The 24994-nt window shown below is 37.8% G+C and overlaps 1 long non-coding RNA gene across 1 annotated transcript; it reads left to right on the top strand.

Moving 5' to 3' along the window:
• Window positions 1-14902: 14902 nt before the first annotated feature.
• On the top strand, window positions 14903-23643 carry LOC148114325 (uncharacterized). Its single transcript, XR_015734011.1, has 2 exons — window positions 14903-14935; window positions 23164-23643. It is a non-coding gene; the product is annotated as an uncharacterized LOC148114325 (long non-coding RNA).
• The last annotated feature ends 1351 nt before the right edge of the window (window positions 23644-24994 follow it).

Here is a 24994-nt window from a genome sequence, read left to right as displayed (position 1 = left end):
ATTGAATAAAGTAAATAATAATAATAATAATAATAATAATAATAATAATAATAATAACAACAACAACAACAACAACAACAACCCCTCCGAAGAGCTCTACCTTGTCGTGGTGGAGGGGCTTGCATGCTCTAGTGATTCTAAGGGCTATGCTGAACAGGTGCAACCATATCAGACAGACCTTAGGTGAAGGGCCAGACAAAATTTGCTCCATAACCCATTCAAACATGGTGAATACAGAAAAAATGAAATTTATGCCGGCTGAACCGTCACCTGGATTAACAAGGGTTCCGTTGGATGCTATGGCTCCTGGGCATTCTACGCAAAATGAGTTACAGGGCTCAGCTCCCTCTGCTAGGCAACCAGGGCATGGAGCTGACGAGCTACTGGAAAAAAACCCCAAAAAGCGAAAAATCTGGACTAGGGAAGAAAACACCTCTATTATGGAAGCTTATTATCAGTCTGAGCCAAAAAACGTGGATTTCAAAAATGAATGTATCAGATTTGGAAGATGAACCATATGGACTGTGACACCAGTGAACAAAGGTTTATGGACCAACGACGTGTAATCCTAAACCACAAATTTTTCACTACAGAAGAATTAATAGCAATAGAAGAGAAAGCAATTAATGGTCTGAGTACATCAACAAAGAAGAGTAACATCAAGAATGATTTGCAAACTAAAAAGCAAATTGAGAAAGAAACGGAGGAAGAGGATACTGAAATGGATGAAGATAAAGAACAAGGAAGCACTAAAGAACAAACACCAATAGATAGTGCTCAATTAGCTGGAAAAATAAAGGATCAAATGGAAGATGCTGAAAGAACACGTTTGCCAAAGCTGAACCAAGTGAACCAGAAAGAATTGAGAAATGTACTAAAAAAGGTCAATGAGGCAGTGCAAACTATTCGAACCACTACATTAGCCAAAACAAACCAACTGATGTATGCAGCAGCCGTCATAACCACCGAAGAACTGGGGTTGAAAATACAAAAGAACCAAAGAGGCAAGAAGGGGAAGCCTAAGTGGAAAATTCAGTTAGAATTGAAGATCAAAAAAGTACGTGGAGATTTGAGCAACTTGAAGAACCTAAGGCAAGGTCAGCTAAAGAACAAGCAGGTCAAAAGCAGCCTGGAAGCAAGATATGATCTGAGGAATAAGGAGATTGCGGTAATAATTGAAGAGCTGAAGCAGAGGGTTGTTGCCATCGCTGAAAAGATTAAAAGGTATGAAAACCGAGTAACTCAGTTCAAGGAAAACTCACAGTTCAGAGCAAATCAGCACCAGTTTTATAAGAGCTTAGAAAATGGAGATGGAGTAACAACAAATGAAAAGCCTGGTAAAGAGAAAGCTCTGAAATTCAGGAAGAATTTGTGGGAAAACAACCACAACAGAAATGCAAAATGGATCAAACAGGTTGAGGACTCTATTAAAGTGCATAAAATGGAAGACGTGAAAATAACAAAAGAAATGGTGCAAAGACAGTCAAGAAAAGTGAAGAACTGGAGTGCACCTGGACCAGATGAGCTGCATGGCTTCTGGTTAAAGGCACTTAAGATTGGCAACACAGATGAACCAGATCCTAAAAACATCTGAAAATGATGAATGGATGACAACTGGAAGGACATTTTTGATCCAAAAAGATAAAGAAAAAGGAAAGGACCCTGGAAACTATAGGCCAATTACCTGTTTGCCAACAACATACAAGCTTCTTATTGGTATCATTGCAAACCAAATCTATGGATACCTGGAAAGAAATTACTTGCTTCCTGTAGAACAGAAAGGATGCTGCAAAAATTCAAGAGGAACAAAGGATCAATTGCTGATTGACAAGCTAATCCTAAAGAACTCAAAGAAAAGACGAACCAAACCTGTTCATGGCTTGGATAGACTATAAGAAAGCGTTTGATTCAGTTCCCCATAGCTGGATCAAGAAATGCCTGGAAATCTTAGGCATCAGCAGCAACATACAAAAATTCATGGAATCTTCAATGAACCTCTGGAAAATGAAAATTGTGGCTAATGAAGAAGAACTGGGTGAAGTTGAAATTAAATGAGGCATTTTCCAGGGCGATTCCCTTTCATCCCTACTTTTTATACTCTCAATGCTACCACTGACAATCATTTTGAAGAAGATGAACTGTGGATACGAACTTGCAAAGAAAGGACTGAAAATCTCGCACTTGATGTACATGAATGATTTGAAGCTGTTTGGTAAAACAAAAGCTGAATTGAATTTATTAATTGAAAACACAAAAGAATTCAGCCAAGACATTGGTATGCAGTTTGGAATTGACAAATGTGCAACAATAGCAACCAAAGCAGGCAAGATCATAGAAGAGGATGGAATAGAACTAGAGAATGAAGAAATGATAAAGGTAGTAAAATCAGAAGAAGGCTACAAGTACTTGGGGATTTTAGAAGCCTCTGACTTAATGCATAATAAAGTCAAGGAATTAACTTCACCCAAGTACATTCGGCGAATTCGTAAGATATTAATGTCCAAATTGAGTGGAGGAAACATCATAAAAGCCATGAATACCTGGGCTATACCTGTGATTAGATACTCTGCAGGAATAATTGACTGGACCCAGATGGAGTTAGACAAGTTGGACAGAAAAACAAGGAAGCTTATGACAATGAATCATGCCTTGCATCCTAAAAGTGATGTTGACCAATTATATTTACCAAGAGCAGAGGATGGTTGAAGACTCCTACAAGTAAAGCAGACTGTGGAAGAAGAAAAACACAGCTTGAATGATTACATCCAGAAAAGTGAAGAACCAATGATTAAGGAAGTAAATAAAGGACGCCTTTTAAAGACAACTAAAACAAAAGCAGAATATAAGAAAGAAGTAATTGAGCAGCGAGCTGAAAATTGGAAAAGCAAAGCTCGGCATGGCCAATACTTGAAAAGTATTGAAGGCAAAGCTGACCAGAAACTAACTTAGAACTGGTTAAGATCAGGAGTACTGAAAAAAGAAACAGAAAGCTTTATTTTGGCAGCTCAAGAACAAGCCATAGCCACAAACTGCATGAAGGCAAAAATTCAGCATGTTACCACCAACAGCAAATGCCACCTCTTCAATGAGAAAGATGAGACAGTCGACCACCTGATTAGTGGGTGCAGCAAAATTTCACAAACTGACTACCTACAATGCCATGACCATGTTGCTAAGATCATTCACTGGAAATTGTGCCAGAAGTTTGGATTTGAGTACAGCAAAAACCACTGGGAACATCAGGTTGAGAAAGTTTTAGAGAATGAGAAACTCAAGATCTTGTGGGACTTTAAGATTCAGGCTGGCAGGCACTTGGTCCACAACACACCTGACATAACAATAGTTGAAAAGAAAAAAGTATGGTTCATTGACATTGCAATACCTGGTGATGCACGGATTGAAGATAAGCAGCAAGAAAAAATCATAAAGTACTGGGATTTGCAAATTGAAGTTGAGCGACTGTGGAAAAAGAAATCGTGTGTTGTCCCAATTGTAATTGGAGCCCTTGGAGCAATACCCGAAGGGCTACCCCGCTATTTAGAAATTCTAAATTTGCCAGACTTGAACATTTTGACTCTACAAAAAACCACCTTACTCGGAACAGCTTACATCCTCCGATGATACCTTAACAGTTCCTAGGTCCTTGGTTAGGACTCGAGCTGCTGAGCTATTAACCAGCCTTAAAGGCTGTGAACCTCACTAAAGATTAAATAATAATAATAATAATAATAATAATAATAATAATAATAACAACAACAACAACAACAACAACAACAACAACAATAATAATAATAATAATAATAATAATAATAATAATAATAATAATAATAATAATAATAGCTATTATGGATGAAACATGTAACAGTGATATCCATTGGGGCACTTGGTACCTTGTCTAAAAATTTTACAAAATACACCAAGAAATTGCAGCTTCCTGCGGTTCTCGGAACATCATACATTTTAAGAAGATACTTGGTTGATACCTAGGACGCTGGCAGCAAGTTGTATCAACCATCAGCGCCAGTCAATGATATTTGTAATACATTTTTAAATGTTCAGTTGACTGAGTTTCATGTTCAATTAACAACAACAATAATAATAATGCAGAAGAATAAAGTGAAATTCATACACGAAGAGGGCTGCTCTTAATTGCTGAGTTCAATCACTATCTATCAATTCCTGTGCAGCCAGACAACTATAGCAGAAGACTACTCTGTCCATGTTCGGCAACAATCTAAAAAACTGACAGGCACAGGGAAATTGGCTCTGTGAAAAGCAAACTTTTCCTCCATCCCAATGCACCACACAGTCTGTTCTATTGCTTTCAGAAAGATTTGGGGTTGGTTGGAGAGTTGGTGGGTACAGGGGGAAAAGCCAGCTTTGAAAAAACTAGAATTACTCACTGCTTAAAGCAGAACCGCTTTGCAAAGAGTGTTCAAGAAGAGAAGGCTTGCATCATATAGATGCCATATTTAAAGGTGATGCAGCTTCACTTCACCTTCTGCTCTCAGCTTCACTTTGACTGCACCCTTAACCAAATCAATATACAATGAAGATTGCTCGACTGCACCCACAGAAGAACTGCAGAAAGTTATTACCTGTTTAAAGGGGGAAAATACTGCCATACACTAAGGATGACTTCAAGCTGCCTTAGTTATCAGGATAGGATGAAGGCACTATCATGAAGCCATGGCAGGGGAGAAAATGAATAATAGGCATGTTTATTGTGGAGTTAGATGCAAATATAAAGGGGAAGGCCCAAGGTATGTACTGTTCTATTTTCACTAATGTATGATCCATGTGCCATCATCTTTTTAGCAAACCACTAAATATAAATCCATAAAAGAATGCTTCTTTTATAATTTCTGCAGATTTTTTGCTTTATATCAAGCCATCCATAATTTTGAAAGCTCTCCATCCTGGCAGGCTCTTAGACAATCTACTACAGAGTTCATGCATCTGAGCTCAAATATGTCAACTACACCTCTTGTTAAACAATTTTCATTTAAAAAATATTGCTCAGAAATTATCCTTTTGCATATAGATCCAGAAACATTGCCTTTCTTGCTGGAAGTTACTTTTATTTGGATAAAGCTGGAATTTGAGCATTTATTAATTTTGAGCTTTTAAAACCTTCTGAAAGAATAGCCTGGATTGGTTAAAAATCATCTTCACAATGAGCAATAGGATTTAGCTTCTACAATAACTTTCACAGCTATTTGAATTCCTATGAGTTCAATTCACCTTCCATTTCTTTATGGCATATGTAACTCCCTCATCTTTTCTTACTTTTTTACTTACTCTTATATCTTGCTAATGATATACAGTAGGGCCAACAAGCACAGTGACATTGTAACATTTGTCTAAACAATTACCAGCTAAATACATCTGATAATATTACACTTTACCTTTAAATGAGCATCAACTCAAGATTAAGAAACGATTAGATCTGTTGTAAATGAGTATTATACTATATACCCTCTTTCATATACAACAGAAGCAGATTAAGGCAAGAGGAATACAATGTAAATTATGCAATTTTTCATTCTACACTCATTATGCAGGCTATTTTAATATTTCAGGAAGAGACTGTAGATATTAATATATCAGTGCTTTCAGAGAAAGTCCCTGTTGATTAAATTAGTAAAGACTTCTATTTCACCACTATGGCATGTTTTGCAATCTTCTCTTACTAAGGGCAATTCAATTCCAACTTCTGATTTTTTTCTTCAGAAGGTTATTCCAGAATCTGAATCCATGAACAGAGTGACCCAAAAATGAAACACACATAGATGAAACTTAATCATCATAACAATTAAGAGTCTGAAAAAAGAACAGAAAAAAGTGAGATTTGAATTTAGGCCCCCTAACTCAATAGTGAGCCTTAGTTATATTTTTAATCCATTTGTTTCAATCCTTCCCTATAAGATGATAAACTACTCTCTATCCTAGGATGCTTTAGTAAAATAATCTAGAACAACTGCAAGCAATTTGATTGTTCACTGTATTTATGAAAAAGAAGCAACAGCTAAACTTTACACAAGTAAATGGTTCTTAAATCAGACAATTCAAAGGTACCAATTTTAATAGCTTGTTGTGAACTACAGATTCTTTTTTGGATTTAATATGTGAATATATAATATCTGAAATTGTAGCATCTTAAATTTAAAGGAAGCTTTATCTGAGAAAAATATTTCTTTCATCAGGGTAAGTATTTTTTGATTCTTTCATACATCTTTATTCTTTTAATATGCTACTCTATTTTAATCAATGCCTTTCAACTATTCCTACTGTTTTACATTGGCGTTTTGTTTCTGAGCTCTTCTGAGAGTCTCTTGAACTAGAATAGGATCATAGAATCATGGGTTGGAAGGGACCTCAGAGATCTTCTAGTCCTACCTCCTGCTCATGGCAGGAGCTTCATATCATCCCAGTTAAACTGTTGTCCCAGTCAAATAGTTGTTCCATCTATTATCCAGCACCCACAATCCCAGGAAGCAAGCTATTCAATTGATTGATTGTAGTCACTGTCAGAAAATTTCTTCTTATTTCTAAATTGGATCTTTCTTTATCAAACTTCCAACCATTACTTCTTGTCCTGCCCTCTGGTGTTTTGGAGAATAAATTAATCCCTTCTTCTTTGTATAGCCCTCAAGTACTGGAAGGCAGCTATCATGTTCTCCCAACCCTTCACTTTGATAGGCTAGACATATCCAGCTCCTGCAACCATTCACCATACGATTTAGACTCCAGACCCATTATCATATTTGTTGCTCTTCTCTACACACTTTTCAGGGTTTCAACATCTTTTTTATGTCGTGGTGACCAGAATTGGCATAGCAGAGTATAAATATTGAAAGAAAGTGGGGGGGAGTGAATAATAAATTCAGTATTGACAAGCATGGTTGTTTAAGTGTTTAGGGTACATATATGGCATATGAGGCAATTTACAAGACCTGCTCTAAATAGGAGTTTGACATCTATGATTCTCAAGGCAACTTGTATCTTCTTTTTAGAAGAAAAGACATGTTATCTTTTGAAATGCCACATTCATTTTGTCTTCTGTAGCTCAAGACTAAATTTTATCACCTGATAATATATGAGATAAAACGAATTCTACTGCACGAAGGTCCACATCATGATTAATTTGCCAATATTGTAGAATCTTAGAGAGTCCCTTTCACTGCATCTTCCATTATCTCTTTGGCTTACTATAGGTACTTCTCGAATTACAACTGTAATTGAGCCTGGCAATTATGGTTATAAGTTGTGACATTTATAAAGCAGATCATCATGTGACTAGACCCAATTTTACAATCTTTTTGCAATGATTGTTAAGTTAAATATAAAGAAAACCCATTGTTTGCTATGGGGCAGTTTTTTTCCAAAAACCAGAAGTAAACATAAGTAAGTTCTGGTTTCTGGAAAAATATAAGCAGCAAAAAAATAACTGCAGGGTGCAACTGCAAATGGCTGTAAATGCAGGCCAGTTGCCGAATGCTCAAAATATGGTCACATGCCTTGGGTGGGGAGGGGGGGCAAATATCATAATTTCAGAACTTGGAGTAAGTGGCTTTTGGAGAGTCCACTGTAACTTTGAATGTCACTGAGTGACCAGTAGTAAATTGAGGACTACTGTGCAGTACTGTTTTGCATAATATTGCATACATGAAGCATGAAAATGGTCCTTATAAAAATGATTTTCCTACTTGCATAACTTTTTAAAGAGGTCTCAATCATTTTTCTGAATATAGTTCTGTGTAGCTGTTGCATTTTATCACCTCCCTTTAAATCTCATTATTTGTTTCTGTGTTTTGCATACTATTATTTAACCCCAAACTTAATACTATTGAATTAAACAGGATCAAATTTATAATACATAAAAGCTGCAGGAAGTATACAGTTCTGTGTGGACAAGTTGCCTTAAGATGAAGACAAAATTCTGTACTTTGTTTTACAAACTTATTAGGGAGGCAGTTGATCAAGTTTTGTCTACCAAACTGTTTGTTTAGGAGGCAGATACCAGTATAAAAAAATTCCTGGCCTTTTTGGACAGCTGCCTCTGACCAATTAGCCATAAAGAGTCATCATTATTCTTTATGTTCCTAAGCAGGAAATTTCTCTTTCCAGCTAAGGACAGGAAACATTATGTCCAAAGAATTCACCAATTTGTTCAGAATAGAGAATATCTTATCTAAAACACATTACATTTCTATGAAGCCCTACACATTTGGCAGATCAGTTTGAAGTTATGACCAGATATTTCAAAAACTATTACTACATATGGAAAATTAAATCCAATCTGCTTTTCCTGCCTTTAGTATATTTGCATCTAATTTTAAGAGAAAAAGGATTACACAAAAGTGTGAAAAACTGACCTATAGTTATGGCTAAATTGGTCATAGGATATAGGAGTAATGGGATCCTTCATAGCTGATCATTATCTTTCCTTTGCTCTTTTCTTTTATCCTTGTTTTTCAGTTGTATACTTCACATTAGCATCAGTGATTGTTTGCAACGCCACTAAAAAAGATATACATTCCAACTATTTTTAAAATTTTTAAAAACCCTCTTAATTCCAAAGAAAAGTACCAAGGATTTTTAAAAGATAAATAAAGCCTGTTTAAAAGAAGATACCCAAGATGCTAAACTAAAAACAAGACATTTTGTCTTGTTTTCTTGTATTGCTTTGATAATCAATTTGTAAAAATATAAGTCTCCATTTATAAAATAGAATTACTGTACAGGACTGTTCAGTTAGATAAATTGAATCAAGTCTCTCACTAAAACCAGGTGCTGTTATCTTAGGAAAATAACACATAGAAAGATAGCATTGGGAGTTAACAAGGATCCTAAATGAATCAGTTCCTCACTTTAGATGCCATTAGATCTACACAGAATGCTTTGTTCACAGTTGGGGAAACCTGCCTTGTCTTTAAAGATAGGAAAGCCATATCAGGTGGTATTCTTAAATTTGTAGATCAGTAAGAGAATCATCAATTACTCAAGTGCCTATATTTCTCCATTTGAGATTTCATGAATCAAAATCAGAATTTCTATCAACATGTTGCAACCATTTAAACTTCCTAAATTTAAACAGCACTGATTCACACAGACTTCCCTAATATGCTCTTCATTATATATATTTATGGATGAGTATACATTTCAGATATCTAGAAAAGTGTCTTAAGTTTTTTTTAAGTAGCTCTTTAACATCATATCACTGATCCTACCTGTAATATATATCTTAATTTTATTTATTTTAAATGAAAACATACTTCAAAATCCTTCAGCAACAAAGTGTTCCAGACTTTCCCAAAATAAGTCTTCAAATAGCGTCAGTTAGCAGACATTTACTAGAACAAAATAGAGGCATGGGGACAATCCAGAATGTTTAGTAGCACTAAAACTGCTATTCCTTGGCGTTTTCAGAATAAACTGTAATGCTACAACTGTATTAGACCTATTTATAAGCCATTATATTCAACCAAGGTAACTTAATTTCATTTCAAAGCTCCAGCTTTTCTAAGATATATTTGTGCCTATGTTACTATGTATCTTTCCAACTCATCCATAGAAATACAGACTGAATTCATTACATTATATAATTACTTGTTTCTGTGGTCACAATTCATCAAGCTGCTTTTAAGGTAATCTGAAAAAATTTATTGTTTCCACTAACAAGTCTTATTAGTCTGATAAGCGTCCTGGAGGAATAGGGTTAATCATACACTACAGTTTAGAAGGGATGTTGCAATGTTTATTGTGTTAGCCTTGTGTTTTCTTCTTCTTGCATATACTGTACAGAAGTCATTTCGGAGCTTTTGGTTTTAAAGCAGTCTGAGACTATTAAAATAAACCACTGGTAATGATGAATAAAATCATTACTTATTGCACTTTTGAACCTAACTTCAGAATTCAAGAATGGAGATAAAAATTAAAATATTTGAAAATTATTCAAAATTTAATATATTAAATATATTAAATATTGATTAAAATATTTAATATTTAATTTGAAAAAATAAATATTTGAAAACTAGAATTGCATAATAGGTAAAGTTGTGCCCTTTTCAATTTAGTATATTAAAATTTACAGAGTTCTAGTCCCAATACAGGGATGTGGTGGCTCAGTGGCTAAGATGCTGAGCTTGCCGATCGAAAGATCGGCAGTTCAGTGGTTCGAATCCCTAGTGCAGCGTAATGTTACTTGTCCCAGCTTCTGCCAACCTAGCAGTTTGGAAGCACATAAAAAATGCAAGTAGAAAAATAGGGACCACCTTTGGTGGGAAGGTAAGAGTGTTCCATGAGCCTTTGACATTTAGTCATGCTGGACAATGACCACAGAGACATCTTCAGACAGCCTGGCTTTTCAGCTTTGAAACGGAGATGAGCACCACCACCTAGAGTCGGGATCGACTAGCACATATGCGCGAGGGGAATCTTTACCTTTACCTTTAGTCCCAATACAATTTAGGATAGGAAGGGCAGTGAACTATCTAAAATGGAACTATCATTAGCACTATACCTTATTTCATAATAAAGTATCAAGTTTTTTATTATTATTATTTCAACCACCAACTTTCAGCCACATCCATTCATTTGCAGTCTGCAAATAACCATGACTTACCATGTTGGGCTATTACAAAGCACAATAAGGACCTCACATATTTTCAATATTTGACAGGATTATATAAACATTGCCATTGTTTTAGTTCACCTGAATAAATTGAGTATCCAAATCTCACTGTAAGACAGGGCCTGTTGAAATATCTAAATAAATGTAATTAAATTCAGATAAATAAACAAAGTAAAAATAACATTAAAGACTTAAAGAAATCAGGTAAAAGAAAGTCATTCTACAGCAAAATGAACTGCAGGTGCTGAAACTTGATTGACATATGTTGGATTTATTCCAAATAAAAGATTTAGACCAAGTAAGTCCTTTACATCTCAAAACATTAAAAATTTATTATCCATGAATTTTGTGGGATTATTTCTGGCTGGTTAAATTGGTACATCAACATTTATAGATAACTGTATCACTTTTTAGAATTACTGTGCAATATTTTTTACAGGCCTACTTCATGATCCAACAGCTTCCTGCTATTAACATTTAATCAGAATGCTCCTTTAAGTAGTCTAAATCTGGACTACATATCACATGACTCACTAAAATAAACATATTGTGGGAAACAAGCATATGAATGGCATGTATTCTACCAACTGCTACACTAGAACAAGGCTGAACCATGTTTGCACAGTTGATCAGCATCTATATGCTCTTGCTTGGATGAAAGAAATTGTACTCAGAAAGACATTTGGGCACAATGTTTCAATGTAATTATTAAAGAAAACTACCTTCCCAAGATGAAAGCACACTTTTCTAAACTTTAAGAATTTAAGACCTGCATGAAATTGCAGAAAATGATCAACAGATCATTAAGAGAAAATGTGTTTAGTGGACTGGATGCAAATAAAATGCAAATAGTCACAAATTCTTTACTTACATTTTGCTAGAGAACCGATTATCTATAAACTGCAGAAATAGATGCTGAATGCAAATCTCACAATTTTATATTACATTGTTATTTTATATCATTGAAGACTGATATATTGTATTGTACCTTGTGAATTTTTTTCTATGATCACTTTTGTAAGAATCTAACTTAAGCACACTTGTCACACTCACCATAGGAAACCTTAAGTGTATGCTATATAGATACCCACCAAAAGATAAGACCAAAATATGTACTTTCCAGCTCAAAACTTGGATTCAATGTATTATTCCCAAGCATTCTTTAGTGCAAATGCATTTGCTATCAACAGTGTATTTATCAAATAGAGGGCTTTTATAAAGGAACTGCCTATTGAATTTTATATATGAATTAATTATGCCTCTCTTTTTTTGGTAATATTTGTTTAAATCTGAGAACCAGTTTGGAGTAGTGCAGGGGTGTCAAACTCAAGGCCCAGGGCAGAATCTGGCCCTCAGGGTGGTTAGATCTGGCCCATGGGGCCACCCTGGAAACAACAAAGGACAGGCCTGCGGTGCCTCTGCCAGCAAAAACAGAGCATTGGGGGGGGGCAGAGGGCTGCAGGAGGCTGTTGCAGTCCAAAAGGGGCCCTGGGGGGCCACACACGCCTCCCCCCTGCAGCTCTGTTTTCACTGGCAGAGGGCTAGCAAAACAAACTAAAAACAAAACTAAAGAAGTTTCCTTTTGGCATTTGAGCATCCAAGAAGGGACAGGAAAGGAGAAAGGGAGAGGAAAGACAAAGAAAAAGATGGGAAAATGGGAAGACAGCAAGGAAGGAAAAATAAGTAAAGAGAGGAAGGAAGAAGAAAGGAGAATGAAGAGGGAAGAAAAAAGAAGAAAAGGAAGGAAGGAAGGAAGGAAGGAAGGAAGGAAGGAAGGAAGGAAGGAAGGAAGGAAGGAAGATAATGAGGTGGGAGGGTCTGAGGGAAGTCCTGCCTTAGCATTTGGCCACCACAGGTGCCCCCAACATGAGTGATGTCAAGCTGGCCATGCTCCCACGGTCAAACATAACCCTGATGCAGCCCTCAATGAAATCATGTTTGACAGCCCTGGTGTAGTGGTTAAGATACCAGACTAGAAAGTGAGTGATCATGCGTTCCCACCTTAGCCAGGAAAGCAGCTGGGGGACTCTGGATCAGTCACTCTCTCTCAACCCAACTTACCTCACAGGGTTGTTGCTGTGGGGAAAAGAGGAAGAGGAAGGTCTGTTGGATATGTTTGCTGCCTTGAGTTATTTGTAAAAATAATAAAAGCAGATTCAAATAAATATTCATTTTATTTAAAAACTCAATCATTTTTATTAATGGGCACGTTTATTAAAAGTAGAAAATCAGGAAGAGTTGGTCTAATAACAGGTGTTAAATATAATTTTTTTTCACAAATATGAACTTTTAAAAGTCCTCATAGTGTTCACAAAGAGGTTAAAATCAATTAAGTAATTAAGAAGCAAGCATATTCAATGCAGCACAATCATTTAATTCAGAAACATATAATATATCATAGATTTCTAAGTAGGTTTATTGCTGCAAAATCTTCCCAAGCCATTACACAACTAATCAATGCTATAAAAATTTCAAATTTAATAAAGGTTTATATTCAAAGGCAATTATTAAACTTCAGTATTTTAGCAGCACCAATATACACAATCACAAAGACAACTTGAAATTAACAATTTACAGCATTTTGTCAAATGTTCTCTTTGAAACTGCTATCAAAGAAGAATGTAAATAACACCCAGATGCTGTGCTATTTAAAATACCAGAAACTAAAAGGCCAAGTTTCAAAAGAACAAAGTTTTTGTTTAAACACAGGAATATACTTAGTGCTTTTATATAACCACTAAAGTGCCACTTTCCCATGAGTTGCTTTCAGCCTTTCCATCCTATTTTCTTGAAAGCAGCTGGCAGTGACGTGTCCACCTGAATTTCAGGAGCTCTGTGTTAACTCCTTTGCTGCTGTAGCCCCTGAAGAGAAAGTTCTGTAGTGCACTGACTTCTATTATAATCAGAGTCAAAGTGTCACAGAACTTTCTTTCCAGAAGCCAAAACTTTTTCTACTAAAGGAGCTTCAAGGCAAGGCATCTATTTCTTGTCCACTGCAACAGAAATAAAAGGAGGGGGGGAAGCATATATTATTCAGAAAGGAAAGCACACAAATTGTTATTTTTATAGAAAGCAAAGCATTTGAGCAGTCCCAGTTTCCAACTTATGTGTATTCCACCTTTGGACTGAAAATAGCAGCCAAATTATTGCACTCAGACAATTATTCCCAGCTGGGTTCCTAAAAGACTGCTGGTTTAGGCTCAGGTATGTTCCAGTCAGCTGCCACGATAGATTTCCGCATTGGTAACTGACAGCATGATGGAAGCAAAAACTAGCACCCATATGCTCTAGTCTAGGGACAGAGTTTGCTTCAAGAAGAAGGTAGTAGTTATGTGGAAGATTCCATTAGGCCACGTAGGCATACACCACGGAGACCAAAGTATATAACACCTAAAGAAGAATACCTGTGCCTTCTTTCTCCTCTCTACTATATAAGCTCCGAAAATCGAAACTAACTCTAGAAAGCAAAACCGGCAGGCAAATCAAGAAACCGGAAGCCCACCTGCTTCTCTCTATACACCGATCCAGATGTAAAGGAGAGAAGGGGATCCCCTGCATCCAGGAATCGACTTGCTCCTATTCCCATCCCAAATGACCTTAAGCATGCCGAGGCGACAATGGGAGTGTTGCCTGCAAAAAACGCATCGGCGCAGGAGGCAAGCCCACCACGCTGTACAATAGGGGGTGGTGGAGGAAAAGGAACTCACTCACTTCGCCTCCTTGGCACCTGGAGCAACCAGGACGCCCGATGCAACAGGTCCATGCGGTGCCTCCTCCAACTGTTCTTGCTGCAGCAGCGCTCGCCTTTCCCTGCAGAAAGAGAAATAGGAAGAGGCAAAGAGCCCGGCGGGTGAAGTGTAGCGGAGCTGCCGCGATTCGGACTTCTCGCGGCGGTGCCGCAACCTCCTCTTCCGATCCGTGGTTGCAACAGCGGCTGCTGCTACGGCAACGGAGCGGCAGCTAACCAGTGCCCCTCCGGCCGTCGCGTTCGCCGTCATTGCCCATTCCTTCTTCGCGCTCTCTCTCCGTTGCTCTGCTTCCTCCCTCTGCCTGCTCGCAAATGCCCGGTTCCCGCGAGCTCCGCTCCATTTTGACTTTTGCCGACGTGGAAATTTTGGGTTTGGAGACGAGCTGCGCTCTTATTGGCTGGCGGAGAGCAGGGTCGGAGGTCATGGTTGCTGTAGCTGCTCCGCGCCAAGGAGTCTATCTCTTTTTTATCTATCTCAGACAGTGGAAAGAAAGGGGCGGCACAGGAACCGGAGCCCCGAGATCACGCTGACCCCATCAAGGCTGAATGAGGTGCGAGTGGGAGGCAGCACCTGCGCGAGCTATGAGCGCGCCCCCGCCCCTTCAGCTATTCCGCTGTCCCATCGGGAGGGCTGGCGGGGGGGGAGGCAAAGACGATGTGATGTGGGTGACCGGAGAGCGAAAAGGCTCTGTCCGCGCTTTAAGGTGTCCTGGGGACCCTGCAGGGAGAGTCGGAGAAGCAGCACTGCTGGAATGATGGGGGGCGAGGAATGGCAGGCAACTCCCTTTGGGGCGAAGGAAGTAGGAAAGGCTGTGGGTGCGGCAAGCTAACCCAAGTGGCCAGAGCTGAGATTAAAGCAAGGTACCAAAAAAAGTCACTTTATGCCAGGATTTGGGGATCTGGGTGGTATCTCGGTGTCTTGGTGGACAATCACTTAAGTATTAGGCAGCAGTGTGCTGCAGTTGCCAAAAAAGCAGGTAATACAAAATCAATGCAAAATTAGAGCCTATTGTAATATACAAAAAACACTCTCCTACTGTCAGTCCTAAATTCCCACAGAATCTCTGCCACCAGAATTCCCTTGACTGTTAGAACCTCTATTTTGGGGGGCACACTCAAAAAGGGAAGGACAACATAGCATCCTATGAAGTTTCTTGGCCGAGATGACCACAGAAAATGCATACATGGCCTATGTGCTGATGGCATATCCTTACACCAGGAGAATCTGATTTTAGTATAACCTATACTGCATCTACATGGAGGGAAGTATGCAGTGGGGTACCCCAAAGCTCTGTTTTAGGCCCAGTACTCTTCAACATCTTCATCAATGACTTGGACAAAGGGATAGATGGGGAACTCATCAAATCTGCAGATGACACCAAGCTGGCAGGAATACCCAACACTCCGGAAGATAGGCTCAAGATACAGAAGAATCTTGACAGACTTGAACATTGGGCGCTATCTGACAAAATGAAATTCAATGGTGAAAAAAGTAAGGTTCTACATTTAGGCAAGAAAAACAAAATGCACAGGTACAGTATATATGGTACCTTGCTCAATAGTAGTAACTCTGAGAGGGATCTTGGAGTCCTAGTAGACAACTATTTAAATATGAGCCAGCAGTGTGCAGCAGCTGCCAAAAAAGTCAATACAGTTCTAGGCTGCATAAACAGAGGGATAGAATCAAGATCATGTTAAGTGTTAATACCACTTTATAATGCCTTGGTAAAGCCACACTTTGAATACTGCATTCAGTTTTGGTCGCCATGGTGTAAAAAAGATGTGGAGACTAGAAAGAGTGCAGAGAAGCGCAACAAAGATGATTAGGGGACTGGAGGCTAAAACATATGAAGAACGGCTGCAGGAACTGGGTATGTTTAATGAAAAGAAGGACTAGGGGAGATAGCAGTGTTCCAATATCTCAGGAGCTGCCACAAAGAAGAGGGAATCAAGCTATTCTCCAAAACAGCTGAAGGCAGGACAAGAAGCAATGGGTGGAAACTAATCAAGAAGAGAAGCAACCTAGAGCTGAGGAGAAATTTTCTGACAGTTAAAACAATTAATCAATGGAACAACTTGCCTCCAGAAGTTGTGAATGCTCCAACACTGGAAGTTTTTAAGAAGATGTTGGATAACCATTTGTCTGAAGTGGTGTAGGGTTTCCTGCCTAAGCAGGAGGTTGGACTAGTAGACCTCCAAGGTCCCTTCCAACTCTGTTATTCTATTCTATTCTATTGTGGGAATGTGACATTAGTACACCAGTAGTGGGTTTCAGTTTCAGCCGCTACCAGTTCGCTCATGGGCACTCACACGCTCGCATGCGCAGAAGTTTCTGCGCATGCGCAAACATGTCCGAAGGGGGGAACAGAGCCTCCTGCCACCGCCGCTACCGGTTCCCCCAATCCAGGACAAACCGGTAGCAACCTATCACTGTAGTACAGTAGGGTTTGGGCCTCTGTTATACAACATTGGCCAACTGTGGCTTATAAGGCAAATCCTGACTTAGTTTTGTAGGTCAGCCTACAAAATGTGTTTTCTTTTCCCTGTAGTTTAAATCTTTCAATTTTTTGGAATGCAGTATAGTTTGTTCTTAAAAATTTTATTTATTTATGATGCTTTGTCTCTACTTGCAACTCCATGTCTTAAGTTTCAAGATACCACACCTGTAAGTACAGGTAGTCTTCGACTCATGACCACAATTGAGCCCAAAATTTCTGTTGCTAAATGAGACAAGTGAGTTTTGCCCCATTTTGCGACCTTTGTTGCCACAGTTAAGTGAATCACTATAGGTGTTAAGTTAGTAGCCACAACTGTTAAGTGAAACTGGATTTTCCCCATTAACTTTGCTTGTCAGAAGGTCACAAAAGGGGATCACGTGACCCTGGGTCACTGCAACCATCGTAAACATGAACCAGTTATCAAGCATACAAATGTGAATCACGTGACCATGGGGATGCTGCAATGGTCATAAGTGTGATACCTGGTCATAAATCACTTTTTTTAGTGCTCCAAACAGTCAGTAAATGAACTGTTGTATGTTGAGAAATACCTGTATTCTAGGAGGAAATCAGTATATTCTGGTCGCTAGGAATGGATCAAAGGTTGCTATTTTCCAGAACTGTTTTCCAGAATTAAGGATCCTTTCCTTATTCCCCATAGCCAAGTTTCCTTCTTGACAACTGTCTGTGTAGCAGAAAAATTACAGATCCATATCCAGATTGCATGAAACTATAAGTAGTTTAATTTTTGCTTAACATGTTATATGAATCCTTCACTACAATTTGTAAAACATGGTGTATGAACTTTATTCTTTATTCGATAAAGAGTCAGTTCCCCTTAAAGCACCAAGCTAGAAATTGGGAGACCATAAATTCTAGTCCTGCCTTGGGCATGAAAACCAGCTGGGTGATTTTGAGCCAATCACTCTTTTAAATTTCAAATCTTTATTGTCAGCGTACAACATATGTACAATGAGATTGGTTGAGCTCTCTCAGTGCACCCTCCCCAACACAATACAACTCATAGAGAAGACAGAAAATCCCTAACGCAATAAATCATATTAACAAAACACCCAGTCCTATTGCACCAGTGTGAACAAGTTACACATTGCACCGGCCCTGCAAGTCCATCGTACTACATAGTTATGGTGTTATTTCGCATTCAGGAGTCTGAAGGCCCATGGATAAACACTGTTCTTCAGCCTGTTTATGTGGCTGGCTATGCTTCCGTATCTCCTTCCCGATGATAGGAGGGTAAAGAAGTGGTGACCAGGGTCAGAGTCGTCCCTGTGAATTTTCCTCACTCTTCTAAGGCAGCGAGCCCTAGCAATTTCATCTAGTGGTATCAGGGGACAAGCCCTTTTGTTTTGTGCTAGGCTCAACATCCTCTGTAATGGATTTTAATCCAATCTGCCTTATAAGTTTGTTGTTGTGAAGAAAATAGAGGAAAACATTTTAGGTACTTTACCATTTTGAGTTATTTAGAAAAGTAATAAAGGTGGGATATAAATAAACTGCTGTTAAAATATGACATAGCACCGTGCAAAAGTAATCAACAAGGAGGAGAACATACACTTCTCCTCTCAGATAGTAGACCTAAAAAGGTAGCTTTGGCAGAAAGGTTAGCTGGCAGTTCTGCTACTCTCAAGTTTCATCATTGCTGAAATCTTATAATTTTTGGTCAGAGAAAAATGAGCAAAAAACCTCAATGTCTTTACTGCTGGTAATATCAGCAATTCCTTAAACCCACATTTATGTGTCTCTGGCTTGTTTGCTTAAATAGTGCTTGATTAGAACATAGCTCTTAATAAACAAAAGATAGATTACAGAAAATAAGACATGTGCAATGTACTTCTGGGTTTTATCTAACTTCCAGTCAGATGCAACATTCTTGTTATAAAAAATGATACACTGAATATAGATAGAGACATTATTGTTGTTAAAAAGGAAGATATAAAATTAGAAGGTATACAGAGTATACACCGTGGGATGTGGTCGCTCAGTGGCTAAGACACTGAGCTTGTCGATTGAAAGGTTGGCAGTTCAGCGGTTTGAATCTCTAGTGCCGCGTAACTGGGTGAGCTCCCATTACTTGTCCCAGCTTCTGCCAACCTAGCAGTTTGAAAGCACATAAAAAATGCAAGTAGAAAAATAGGGACCACCTTTGATAGGAAGGTAACAGCGTTCCGTGCACCTTTGGCTTTGAAACGGAGATGAGCACTGCCCCCTAGAGTCAGAATTGACTAGCACATATGTGTGAGGGGAACCTTTATCTTTACCTTACAGAATAATATCTGGAAACTTAAAGAGACTAAATAATGCAAATTCATATAAAAGAAAATTCAGAAGAAAAATAAGTACCAATTACTGTGCTGATTAGTGTTTGTACCCATAAAACAGTAAAGGTAGGCTATTTATTATTTATAAAGTTTATGCCCAATTCAAAAATTGCAAACCTAGGCAGCTAACATTGGATTAAAACCACATAACAAAACAGCTAATAAACAGAAAACTGGAGAGAAGCTGCAAGAAATTACTAAGATCAGAATGTACAGGTAGTCATCAATTTACAACAGTTCATTTAGTGACCGTTCAAAGTTATGACACTTTAAAAAGTGACATTACAATTTTTCACACTTATAACCATTGCAGTATCCCAATGGTCTTGTGATTTTTCATTCGGATGCTTGACAACTGACTCACATGATAGTTGCATTGTCCCAGAATCATGTGATCAACTTTTGCGACCTTATGAGGTCAGAAGGTCGCAAAGTCAAGCAAAGTCAAGCAAAGTCAAAGGGGAAACCAAATCCTCTTAACAATCATGTTGCCAATTTAAGAACTGCAGTGATTCACTTAACAAATGTGTCAAGGAAAGTCATAAAATGGGGCAAAACTCACTTAACAAATTTCTCACTTAGCAACATAAATTTTGGGCTCAATTGTGATTGTAAGTTGTACCTGTACTCTCATTCCGAAGACCAATTACCAAAAAGACTCATCCAATGTCCTAGGACCTTAGCCCACACCCAAGTTTTTAAAGACTTTTAAAAAATTTGGGAACCATCCAAATTTCAGCCATCATGTTCTTTCAAAGGGCAGGCCCTGCCACAGAGAAGGCACTCCTGGTTCCCATTAGATGACTTTGTTTTATAGAGAGAGCTAAGCCATGCCCACTTTGTTGGATGTTGTGGGACAGATAAATACATTTAGAGTTCTGCAGTCCTGCAAATAATAAAACACTATGCAATGAATGGCTTTACAGCACTCTGAATTGCATCCAGAAGCCTACAGAAAACCAGTGCAGTTTGCAAAATAGTTGTGTTCTATGAGTTCACAAAGAGAGTAGATAGATGCATCATCCCAGGTCTCACCAAAGATCATCTAAAAGTGTGATCAATGCTGTCTCAGTACTACCCTGTTTCCCCAAAAATAAGACACCCCCTAATAATAAGCCCAATTGGGCTTTTGAGCGCATGGCAATAAGGCCAAGTGTTTATTTCAGGGTTCGAAAAAATATAAGGTCTTATTTTCGGGGAAACACAGTATATTTCAGTCTGAAACCCAACTGAAAAGTATCTAGAAAATCTGCTTCCTTCAGGACCCTCTGGATATCAGAACAGACTACCTTCTCAATAAAAAAGATAAATGTTTCTTCTGTCCAGTTGTATCTGACTTTAGGGGCTGGTGTCTTCTCCTTTCCTAGCCAAGGGACTCAGCATTATCCAAAGATGCTTTCATGGTCATGTGGCCTGCATAATATGCCGAGGTGCATGGAATGCTGTTACCTTTCCACCAAAGAGATAATTACTTGCCTTTGCATGTTTTCGAACTGCTAGGTGGCAGGGCTAGGTCACCTGGTCACAAAAGCCAACCCATTCAACCCATCAAGATCAACTAGGGAAGCTACTGTGTAGCAGGAAATACGCTATAGAGACAGTAATTCCTTCCAGCCCTTAAAACTCAAAATTATCAATAGACTCTCCCAATGAGTTGCCCTTGAAAACCACCAGAGTCTCTTGAAGGACTGTAATGTCTCTACCCATTTCTGCATTATGATTATGGATGGTATGACACTAAAGTGAGAATTTTTTATGCTACCAGGTTTTAGGTAATTAAGTTGAATTGAATATTCCATTTGGCCAAGTATCATTAGACACTCAAGGAATTTGTCTCCAGTACAGAAGCACTCAATGTAGATGCAAAGCAACAGAGAGAATAATACTAATAATAACAATAATAACAACAACAAAAGGGGAAAGGAATTAAGATAATCAGGACAAGATTTCAGTAGGTGATTTAAAAGGTCTTCAGAGTGATTTTTTACTTGATAAATATCTGTTTCTTCATTTAATAGAAGACTTATATTAAGAACTGATTTGTAACCATGCCTTAAAATAGTCTTTATGCGCTTGCTGTTGGGGTATGAGTATGAGTAGACATGCTAGTACAAAACAAAGCATATATTGTCAGTTTCATTTTTCTAAGACCTTGGTTCCTTTTGTTAGTCTATGGAGATTCTCAGTCATCCTGGTCATGGTTGTGCCAAAGGTGATTTTTCAAGAGGCAACTAGACTCTGGTTTTTCTTTGAAGACAATGCGCTTCTCATCCAAGAAGCTTCTTCAGCTTTGACAGTCATCCTGAACACAGATGACTACAAGACCAAGCTGAACAATCTTCTGAAGGATACTGCTACATATGAAACTCTGAGGAGAGACCCCACCATTAGTTACAAAAAAAAGGTCATTGATTTCTTGCAATACCTATTAAAAGACAATGCCATCAACAAGCTGCAATATTACCGTATTTACCCTGGGGAAACCACTCCAGCATATATGGGCTCCCCAAAATCCACAAAGGGGGAATTTCACTAAGACCAATTGTCAGCAGCATCCACTCTATCACCTACAACATTGCAAAACATCTAACCACCTTATTAGTTCCTCTAGTTGGCAACACCACTCATCGCACCAACAATTCACAAGACTTCACTAGCAAAGTTAGTTTCCTATGATGTGACTTGTCTCTTCACCTGCATTCCAACTACTGAAGCTGTCATGGTAGTGAAAAAAACGATTGCTACAAGACAGCACTTTAAATGACAGAACCAACTTCAGCAATATGCAGCCAAAGTGATAGTTATTGGGGGAAGTATTTGGTTACAAATTTGCTCACATGTTTTTACTTTACTACTATTTTTGCAAAAAAGATTTGTGTCACTGCAGCCAGAAAATTTTGCAGCCAGAAAACTTTGTTTGTGGCAACCACTTTAAAGTTTTTGCAAATGAACAAACAAATACCATGTTAAACTACACAGTGGCTGCATTTACAGAGGTTGCAGGACAACATATTTAGAGGGCAATAGAATGGGGGAGTGTAATGTAAATTTACAATGGAAAAAGCAGCTACATTCAGCTAATAGCAAAGACTTTTCTATAGGTAATAGAATGCATGGCTGACATGCTACAGCATATTGTATGGAATAGGAGGGCTTTAAAAAGAGTAAAATCATCAAGTGAGCCTCATATTAACTTATCAATTAATTCCTGGTGCTTGTTTTTTAAAAACTGAAAGTAAGGACATTGTCCTTAGCTGAAGAAGCCCTGCCTTTAATCTAAATATTTGAAAAGTTAATAGTTATTAAAATAGTTACAGACTTAACTGTATTATATTTTTCCCATGCAAATAGAAATGAAATGAAAATGGTGGTAAGCAAGAACATAGTGGCTTAAGGAGTGAAGCATGAAAGCCCCTGGAAGTAAATCAGCAGTCACTCACTAGCCTAGGCAGTGATTCTTCTTCACTGTAACCTTCCTCATATTGTATAAAAATAGAAGAGAGTAGCAGAGCAGGGAGAACACAGTTCTACGTTTATATGTATATATAAATATATACATACATACATACATACATACATACATACATACATTGAATGAAATGCTTGCCATAACTCCCAATTTAAAATATCAAGATATACTGTAATGGACAAAAGCATGGTAATTATTAATTAGTAGAATTAGCTACAGCCTTATGCCCCCAAGCTATTTCTGATGAGGACATTATCAGTTAAGAATTCATTCAAATTTGATTTATTCTCTTCTGGAAAATACTCCTGACAAGATCTCCACCAGCCAGGAGACAATCCAGAACCATATTTTGCAGCCAGCCAGCCAGCCAGCCAGCCAACCAGCTAAGATACGAGGTGCGGCCCTGAATAGGGAAGGTTAAATAAATCTTCATGTAAGGACAGATTTGACATCTTCTCACCATGGCTTCTCAGTACAGCGATCCAGAAGAAGCTGAGATTGATTTCACACTGCATCCATACAAGGTCGGAGATTTGGTTGTTCTGAAACGGTCGGATGATTCCTCTCAGCAGAGATGGAATGGGCCTTTTAAAGTGAATTTGATCAACTTCTTGTCCCTGAAGTTGGATGGAGTGAAGGAGTGGGTCCACCACAGTGAAGTGAGGAGATATGTTCCACCTCTTGAGGAAGAGGAGAAAAAGGAGTTGGAGTGACCAAGTGTCGGACTTCTATACCAAGTTTTGATCAATCGCTTTCCTTCTTTCTTTGACTATTATATAAAAGGCTAACGTGAAAAGCAGTTAGCATGCTCCCAAAAATACATGCTTCTTCGTTGCTGCAATAATGGACAAATGGATTGGCTGAAAAAAAAAGAAGAATTCAAATGGACTCTTAGTAGTTCAACAAAATATGTTTGCTATAACAATTGCAGAATAAATGGTGTTACTTCACAATGTTGCTTGTTTTGGTATTTTATATTGTGTAACTAAGCTCCTGTGGTTCGTAAATCATAGTTTAAGTATAATCTGAATTCAGCTACTTGTTTATTTAACAAACTATAGTTAAGCGAAGCACAGCTGTGCAGAGTGTAAACCAATTAGCACTCAATGTTCTGTAGCAATATTCTTGCTTCTTGAATTATTAATGTTTTCTCAGTAGGGTGTTGTGAGTTTGTCACTCTCTCTTCCTTGTTTATAGGACTACAATTTCTGCAAATAATGGCTTCTTTTTATGTTCTGGGGTATTTAACATTCTTCATGCCTTGCACATTTAAACTAACATAGTAGATCTATTTTTATGGCAGGGCTCAAAAGATTACTTTTCTGGTTGAACTGGTTCTTTTTAAAAAGCATCCTGAAATTGTACATTTTTATGCCAAGGTTTCACAGAAAGTTTGCTCCCATATTCATATAATTACAACTCCAATACTCTTTAATTCTATTAACATATTAATATTAATGTAACTTACTCAATGGTATGTTTGTTTCAACTTTTTCAAACAACCTTTTATTCCTATATGATAAGATGCTCATCCTGAAATTTCAGAACCACATATAATACCCAAAATTATGGGTGTGGCTCTATGTATTGTTACACAATTGTAATTTTTAATATGATGGAGAGGGAAATTGTTCAATACAGGAATGAGTAATCATTGTAACTCCATTAGATTTTAGTGTAAATGAAATATTATCAATTTAGGTTTTGAGGAATCTTTAATATAACAATTAAAATAGATTTAATTAATTTTTATAATGCAGTAACTGGATCTATGTATAGCCCCTTTTGAAAGTGAAAGCCCCTATGAAATATTTATACTGAGATGACTGATAACATTATCTTGTTTCTGTTATAATCACATAACGTATCCTTTGTGTGACATACAAATGTTGAGCCAGAATAGACTTTAACCAATGTCCATCTAATTAATTTTCCAACCACTTTGGATTCACTTTGGTGAGGCTTGGTTTTTATCTGAAAAAGGTGGTAGTTTTTTGCCTAGATTGAAACTTTCTCTTGAGCTTTCTAAAACAACAGTTTAAAATTATCTTCTAATGTTAGAGAACAAAAAGAATATTTGGTTTTGGGAATTGAAAAAAAAAACTTGAAACTTATCAATCAAATGGAATTAATCAAATAGCTCCCATAAATCTGTGTAAAAGGAAGCACAGGTTTAGGCACAATATTATGTTGTCCACATTAAGCTGCTATTATTCATATTACACCACTCATCTACCATTGCAACCACAAGAAGCATATAGCGTGTAGTAGCTACAACATTGGACTAGGACTAGAAAGGCTACG

Source organism: Pantherophis guttatus, chromosome 4 (assembly GCF_059756535.1).
Source record: "Pantherophis guttatus breed Tessera chromosome 4, ASM5975653v1, whole genome shotgun sequence".
NCBI lineage: Eukaryota > Metazoa > Chordata > Lepidosauria > Squamata > Colubridae > Pantherophis > Pantherophis guttatus.
The sequence above is the reverse complement of the archived record's forward strand: the minus strand, read 5'-3'. Positions and strand labels throughout refer to the sequence as shown.